The sequence below is a fragment of the Lontra canadensis genome, unplaced genomic scaffold, assembly GCF_010015895.1.
Source record: "Lontra canadensis isolate GAN:19392208 unplaced genomic scaffold, GSC_riverotter_1.0 scaffold18, whole genome shotgun sequence".
Lineage (NCBI taxonomy): Eukaryota > Metazoa > Chordata > Mammalia > Carnivora > Mustelidae > Lontra > Lontra canadensis.
Genome location: NW_022631012.1, coordinates 11,996,171 through 12,004,891, shown reverse-complemented (window position 1 = coordinate 12,004,891; position 8,721 = coordinate 11,996,171). Strand labels below are relative to the sequence as shown.

The 8,721-nt window shown below is 38.8% G+C and overlaps 1 non-coding gene across 1 annotated transcript; it reads right to left on the bottom strand.

Annotated features, from left to right (window-relative positions):
• Positions 1-742: 742 nt before the first annotated feature.
• Positions 743-849, bottom strand: LOC116869253. The gene has a single exon (XR_004382997.1). It is a non-coding gene; the product is annotated as a U6 spliceosomal RNA (small nuclear RNA).
• Between the last annotated feature and the right edge of the window lie 7,872 nt (positions 850-8,721).

Sequence of the window (8,721 nt, the reverse complement as noted above, 5' to 3'; positions counted from 1 at the left end):
CACTTCACTTGTGCCACTACTATACTAACTGCTTTATTCATGGTATCTCATTTAATCCACAACATCACACTTCTCATTTCACAGATGAAGAGAGAGCCTGATGGTGAGACTTACCCAAGTCATGTGAAATAAGATAAGAAGGCAGGCAGGATTTTAAAAATCAAGTCAATAGGGGCACCTGGGTGGCTCAGTGGGTTAAAGCCTCTGCCTTCAGCTCGGGTCATGAACCCAGGGTCCTGGGATCGAGCCCTGCATCGGGCTCTCTGCTCTGTGGGGAGCCTTCTTCCTCCCCTCTCTCTCTCTGCCTGCCTCTCTGCCTACTTGTGGTCTCTCTCTTTCTGTCAAATAAATAAAATCTTTAAAAAAAAATCAAGTCAATAAAACCAATTTGAAAAAAAAAAAGCCAATTTGATCTTGCCATGTTCTCCTTTTTGTTTTTTATTCCCCCACTTGAATCAGGTGCATGATTTTATGCTGCCATTTTGAGCTCTATTTATGAAGATACCCATTTAGACAGCAGTTATAATCTCTTAAATTCTTTTCTTCTTTTTTAAATTTAAAATCAATTAATTAACTTATAGTATATTAGTAGTTTCAGAGGCAGAGTTTAGTGATTCATCGGTTGCGTATAACACCCAGCGTTCATTCCATCAAGAGCCCTCCTTAATGCCCGTCACCCAGTTACCCCAGCCCCCCAGCCACCTCCCCTCCGGCAACCCTAAGTTTGTTTCCTAGAGTTAAAAAAAATATGGAATGCTCCAAGAATCTGTGTGTCATCCTTGTGCAGAGCCCATGCTAATTTTCTCTGTATTGTTCCAATTTTAGTATGTGTGCTGCCAAAGTGAGCACTAATCTATTTAATTCTTGATCAAATTTTTATGCAGTGACAGTGAAAACTACGTCCAATTTTTTTCTATCCTCATTTTTCTTCTACTGAAACAATTATGTGCAAGCTCAACTTTTTCCACATACATTTTACAGTGAGATTCATTTCAGCCATCAGGTTTATATCCTAGTCAAATTCTGTCCATTTTTAACGACTGCTATGGTGAGCTTTCTTTCTAGCTCTTATATTCCGTGAAAGTTGATTTTTCCCTGTGACCCAAAGTATTCATTGAATTAAAGAAGTAGGGTCAAAACATCCCTTTTTACCTGTGCAAGAATTCAATATAGGTTGTTTCTTACGATGGTAATGAGGTGACAAGTATTAACTGCTCTAGCCACCTCACGGGAGGGAGGCTCAAATGCCAAAAATAGATATGAAAGTATTTGTAAGGTGTAAAAGTTAAGTAAATGTCACTTTACTGATTGTTAAAACAAGTCATATAAATCCAACCTCCTGCAACTGTTCTAGAAGCCAAACACCTTCCTATTCTTGCTGTAATGTTATTTGCAAAAATGCTTGCAGACTTCAGCTGATTTTCTAAGTATATCCTAGTGAGCTGGTGACTTCACTCACTGTTCTCTTGTCATTTGTTTTCCATTCTGACCTCATTAATTTTTCTTTCTCTAGCCCTTGTCCTGAAGTCCTCGGTGACGCGGAGACCAGGCTTGGTACAGTAATGGACTTGTACCATTGGTTATCGGTTCCATCATCTTGGTTGCGGTCACTGTTGCATGAGACTGAATGATAGATGGTGTTACTGGCTGTCCGTTGTTTTTAAAAAAACTAAAACAAACCTGTGACCAGATAGATGCTATCTCAGCAGGGTGCAGGTACACTGTTCTTTTAAGAAATTCTTCTCTTATCACCCCTCTGTCTCTTGCTTGATACACTACTTGCTTATGCAAGAGTTTTGAAGGGAATGGTAAGGCCACTGTTAACCTAAGCAAAGCTAGCAAATTCTAATATTTACTTTAAGGCCTAAAGTTTATAGGTTCAGGGTTGTTTTTTTTTCTTTCTTCCCCCTTTCTATATCTTGAAACAGCTTAAGATTTCAAGCATTGTTTTCAACAAACCACATTAATTATACATACACTGATAATATTAGGTCAAGGCCCATGAGAAGGAAATGATCCAAATTTCATCACATTGATTTGTCCTCCTCCTAGGGTTAGTATAAGAACTAAGAGATCTTTCCTTTAAGAATCAGCTACATTTCTTGTATATAGTTTTGTTCTTAAAAGGTATCCTGCAGGGACGCCTGGCTGGCTCAGTCTGCTCAGGTCATGATCTCAGGGTCCTGGGATGGAGTCCGCACTGGGCACCTTGCTCAGTGCGGAGCCTGATTCTCCCTCTGCCTGCCGCTTCCGCTGCTTGTGCTCTAACTCTCTCAAATAAATAAAATCTTTAAAATAAGTAAATAAATAACATTTTTAAAAAGTATCTGCAAAAGGACTGAAAGTTTGAAGATTAGCAATGTAATTGTTACCGGCAAAATGCCTTTCAGTTCCTTTTTAAAAAAAGCTTTATGGAGATATAATTTGCAGTATAATTCATCCATTCAAAGTGGACAACTCAGTAGCTTTTAGTGTACTCATAGAGTTGTGCAAGCATCACCATGATCAATATTGGCATGTTTTCATCACCCCAGCAGGAAACACCTTAGCCAGTACTTGTCACTCTGGATTTATTCCCAACTCCTTGCTTCCTCTACCTAACCCCGCCCTTCCCCACCCTGCACCCCTGCAACCACTAATCTACTTTCTGTCTCTAGATTTGCCTAATTCTGGACATTTCACATAAACGGAATCATACCATATGTGGTCTTCTGTGACTGGCTTCTTTCACTCAATGTATGGATTTCAAGGTTCATCCGTGTTGTAGCATGTATCACTACTCCATTAATTTTTATGGGTGGTTTTATGGATGATTTTTTATGCATGGATATACCACATTTATTTACTCATTTATCAGTTAATGGGGTTTTGAGTTTATTTCCTCTTTATGATTATAATGAACAATGCTGCTATGAATATTTGTGTAGATCTTTTTTCATTTCTCTTGGGTATATACCTAGGATTGGAATTACTGGGTCATATGGTAAATCAATGCTTAACTTTTGAAGAACTGTCAAACTATTTTCCAAAGTAACTACCATTTCACATTCTTATCAGCAATATCTCACGGTTCTGATTTCCCACATCCTTCTGATGCTTTTTTCTTTTAATTTTAATTTTTAAAAATATTTATTTGACACAGAGAGAGACTGAGAGAACGCAAGTAGGGACAGGGGCAGAGGGAGAGGGAGAGTGCAGGGAGCCAGCTGGCTTGGGGGGCCCCAATCCCAGGACCCCAGGATCATGACCTGAGCCAGAGGCAGATGCCCAACCACTGAGCCAACCAGGCGCCCTCCCTTTCGATACTTTTATATATCTTTTTTATCTTAGCCAACTTAGTGAATGATTTTGATTTGTATTTCCCTAATGGCTAAAGAAATCAAACATCATTTCATATTTTTATTGGTCATTTGCATATCTTCTTTGGAGAAATGTCTATTTAGAGCCTTTGCCCATTCTTTTTTTTTTTTTTAAGATTTTATTTATTTATTTGACAGACAAAGATCACAAGTAGGCAGAGAGGCAGTCAGAGAGAGAGAAAAGAGGAAGCAGGCTCCCCGCGGAGCAGAGAACCCGATGGAGGGACTCCATTCCAGGACTCTGGGATCATGACCTGAGCCGAAGGCAGAGGCTTTAACCCACTGAGCCACCCAGGTGCCCTGCCTTTGCCCATTCTTAAGTTGGATTTTCACTTTTAGTTTAGGAAATTCATTTAATATCTTAAATTCCTCTGAAAATTTCCTGCTGTTTTCTCTGCTACTTAAAAAGTATGTCTTATTTCCATTCACCTATTTATTCAAGTAAGTTCTGTATTTTTTGAGGACTTAATATGTATCAGATTTATGCTAAATCCTGAGTGTAAAGTCCCAGGCCTTAAGTAATTCATAATCTCTTGTCTTCCTAAAGAGATAATTTGCAATACAATGGTGTAAATGCTATTGTAGACCTCACAATGGGAGATAAAATTGGCTTAACAGAAAAAACCTTTCAGGGATATGGACAAGAAGGTTCTAACTAATACTGCAGATGAAATATAATGGAGACAAGTTTTCTTGCAGAAAATTTGCAGGGCAGAGCTCTGGCCAAGCCTCGTCAGTAATACAATTGATAAATTCTCTATTCGAAGCTAGCATTCAGAAATTACAGGTTTAGAAAATATCACTGCTTTTGCAAATAATAATAAAGGCATCGATATCAAAAGCCACCTTGCATTTCAGCCAGATCTGCACAGTTCAAGGACAGATAAAACATATAAAACACATAAAAGAAAATCAGCATTGGACTACACGAGAAGATAAATCAAAACAGAAAACACAATTTAGCCATCTGCAGCTAAAGATTTCCACCAGTTCTATAATGAACAGGAGGTGAAAATACATACAGAATCTTCTGCATTTCTTCTATGGTTTGTTATAGACAGGCATACTTGTGTTGACTGCATACAGGAGCTTTTCTATACTATACGTTTTAGCCACTTGGTAAGTTGTTTTGCTATCTTCATGATCCTTTGCTTGAAGACAGCACTCCCATTCCAGCTAAATATGTGAATCTGGTGGATCCTGCCAGGGACAATTAAAATTCTAGTGCCCGAATAGTTTATTTAACCATTTCTCTTTCTATTCCATGAAGGGCTTGAGGAGACTTACATAGATGATATAATACAAAAAAATAGAAAAAAATAAAAATAAAAAAGATAGGGGTGCCTGGGTGGCTCAGTTGGTTAAGCATCTAATCTTGATTTCAGCTCAGGTCTTGATCTCAGGGTTGTGAGTTCAAGCCTGCATTGGGCTTCACATTGGACATGGAACCCACTCAGTAGAATACATAAATAGGGGCGCCTGGGTAGTTCAGTGGGTTAAGCCTCTGCCTTTGGCTCAGGTGATGATCCCAGGGATCGAGCCCCAAGTCGAGCTCTCTGCTCAGCAGGGAGCCTGCTTCCCTTCTTCTCTCTCTGCCTGCCTCTCTGCCTACTTGTGATCTCTGTCAAATAAATAAATAAAATCTTTTTAAAAATTTTTTTTTAAATTTTAATAAAATCTTTAAAAAATACATAAAAACTTAATAAGTAAATAAAAATTAAAAATAAAAAGATAGTCACAAGTCTAACCAGTAATAAACCAGAGTATTACATAGAATATTAACATATCTAGAAGATTTTTAATAAATATTAGGGCATAGTGCTGATTATAAAGTGTCATCTGTAATTCGTTTTTTGATAATGTTCAGAGAATTTGCTTAATTTTTTTTTGCATTTCCTTACCTTGAGTATAATATCTAGACACCAAAGACTACTTGTATTTTGTTTTTTGTTTTAATTTTCTTTGTCTAGAACTGCTATTTGAAATACATTTTTTCTAATTTAAAAAATAATACATTGTAGGAATTCAAAGTGTATCAAAAACTATAAAGAAGAAAATAAAATTAAAAATCACCCAGACTCCCCTCCCCTCCCAAATCAAAATCAGAAACAATAAAAATAGAAAAGGAGGGGCGCCTGGGTGGCTCAGTGGGTTAGGCCTCTGCCTTTGGCTCGGGTCATGATCTCAGGGTCCTGGGATCGAGCCCCGCATCAGGCTCTCTGCTTGGCGGGGAGCCTGCCTCCCCTTCTCTCTCTGCCTGCCTCTCTGCCTACTTGTGATCTCTGTCTGTCAAATAAATAAATAAAATCTTTACAAAAAATAGAAAAGGAAATTTATGCCACTCCAGAGTGTGAACAAAGCTTTTTGGGAACTCAAAAAACAAGGCAGGTAATGATGATCTGGGAATTGGAGAATGCTTAACCCTGCAATTATGTTGGATTTTGAAAAAAAAAAAAAAATAGACCAGAAGATGCCTGGAGCAGGGGCAAGGAAAGACACTGGAGGTGGAGGGAATACTCTGTAGAAAATGACAGGGCCCCTCCTCCCTTTTCTTTTTAATTAGAAAGGAGGTAAATTTGGGAAAAGGCGTGGTAGGTCAGTGAACTGTAAGAGGTCTAAATGTGTCCAGACTCCAGGGGGTAGAAAAGAGAGATAAAGTTGGAAAGATTTTGAAGACCTTGTTCATAAAGCTAAGAAATTAGGTGTCATATTATAGGATTGTCCTTAATGATACTGAAATAGGTGAGACAATGGACAACTAGAAATGTGACGTTGGTCATGAAACTTTCTTGTTTAAGATTTTATTTATTTATGTATTTTTGTTTTTTGGTTTTTTTTTTAAGATTTTATTTATTTATTTATTTGACAGAGAGAGAGAGAGAGAGAGAGCACAAGCAGGCAGAGGGGCAGGCAGAGGCAGAGAGAGAAGCAGGCTCCCCACCGAGCAAGGAGCCCGATGCGGGGCTCGATCCCAGGACCCTGAGATCATGACCTGAGCCGAAGGCAGTGGCTTAACCCACTGAGCCACCCAGGTGCCCCATTGGGTTTTGTTTTTAAGTAATCTCTACATCTGAAGTGAGGCTCGAATTTACAACTCTGAGGTCAAGAATCACATGCTCCACCGACTGAGCCAACCAGGTATCCCTGTCATGAAACTTCTAACTAGAAAATTATTACTTGGCCTAATCACCCTACCTGTCCTCTGTTTCCCCATTTTCTATCACTAAAGCTTTGTGGTCAAGGTAAAACAATCCTTACAGGGAAATGTAGGAAGGCGAGACAATGGCAAATATTTCTTACAGATGTTCTGCATAAAAACTTGGCAAAGAGAAGGCGTATGAGTAATTCTTAGCTGTGAAACCATTCTAGTAATAGTTTGTGTTCGGCACATTTTCCTGAAGGCTTATTTTTGGAAATATGGAAAGATTATTCTGTAATAGTTGAAAGAGAAAAAAAAAACCCTACAAGTCTGATAGCTTCACTTTTTTATTCTGTGCTTTAAGAAGAGTAAAAGCATATAACCAACTTCTGGATAGTAGCAGATAGACACTGAGAAAATTCATTAGTATAAGAACTATGTAATGGAAAACAATCTTCCCCAAGAGTAATGAGTTAGCCAGGAGTGGGCAATGATGGTTCTGAAGGGGGTGCCTGGGTGGCTCAGTGGGTTAAAGCCTCTGCCTTTGGCTCAGGTCATGATCTCAGGGTCCTGGGATCCAGCCCCACATTGGGCTCTCTGCTCAGTGGGGAGACTGCTTCCTCCCCTCTCTCTCTGCCTGCCTCTCTGCCTACTTGTGATCTCTATCAAATAAATAAATAAAATCTTTTAAAAAAATGATGGTTCTGAAGCAAAAGTATATTAAAGATGCCAGAGATACTGTACTGGCCTCATGCTGGATGAGATAGAGACATGCCTGAGATGAGCAGCCCAACATCACCCTTTTTTTTTTGTAACTGAAACTTGGATTTCTCTCCGTAAAATAGAGTGGGTGGTCATCTTGCTTTTCAAACGTTTAGAAAAGATTTTATCCAAAATTTGTTGCATGATTTGATTTCCTCACACAAAAGAGGCTTTGAAATCAGTCTTTTACTTGAAGGGAAAAGGAATACATTTGAATGAAAGAGGTTCAAAGTTTAATGCATGATTAGTTTTGTGTTTGGAAAATAAAAACATCACATTTTAGGTTTAAATATCTAATCAGTTTAAATAGGGAAGAGTCTAGATTAAGAAAGAAAAAGTAAGGGACACCTGGGTGGCTCAGTGGGTTAAGCCTCTGCCTTCGGCTCAGGTCATGGTCTCAGGTCATGGTCTCAGGGTCCTGGGATCAAGCCCCGCATCGGGCTCTCTGCTCAGGGGGAGGCTGCTTCCCTTCCTCTCTCTCTCTGCCTGCCTCTTTGCCTACTTGTGATCTCTGTCTGTCAAATAAATAAATAAAATCTTAAAAAAAAAAAGAAAGAAAGAAAAAGTAAGTTTTGATGTGAATACTTCTGTGTCCCAGGGTCCTCTAAAAAGGATGAGTAAGGATTTATCTTAGATGGGGGAAGGCTGTGAGGATGCATATTACAGTAGCTTCAGCTGCTCTTGAAATTCTTTGTGTAATTTCTACAAGCAGATAGTCCAGTGCCATTATTTGGAGGTCATTATGAAAGGCCAGATAAATATTTATCAAAAGCCAGAAAAACAAAAATGCAAGGTCATAAGACAGCCTTGTTTTCTAACTTCAGTACATTTCAAATGCTTATGCAACAGCCTTGCCATCTAAGTGAGATATGTGGATATGTTTAATAACCAGAAAAAGTATTGAAAAAGTATCAAACATTCGTAGAGTGCACAGTAAAAGAAATACACTCTATTATAATTGTTTTCTTATCCTCAAGATTCAGATAAGCCTATGCAGGATCAGGTTTTTTTCCTTGTTTTGTGTCCTCAACTGGCTGGCTTTTCACTTCAGTGACAATTGAACATTTTCTGAGTAGGTAGCAGCATATGATATAGTCACTATTTCCTAATATTATAAATCTTTCTGGAGAAATAAAATTTTCACACATTACGGGGCACCTGGTTGGCTCAGTTGGTAGAAATTGCAAATCTTGATCTCTGGGTCATGAGTTTAAGCCCCACATTGGGCATAGAGTTTACTTTTTTTTTTTTTTTAAAGATTTTTTTCTATTTATTTGTCTGAGAGAGAGAGAGAGAGAACAAGCAGGGGGAACAGCAGGCAGTGGGAGAAGCAGGCTCCCTGACAAGCAAGGAGCCCAGTGTGGGGCTCGATCCCCAGACCCTAGGATCATGACCTGAGCCAAAGGCAGACACTTAACCAACTGAGCCACCTAGGCATCCCCTAGAGTTTACTTAAAAATA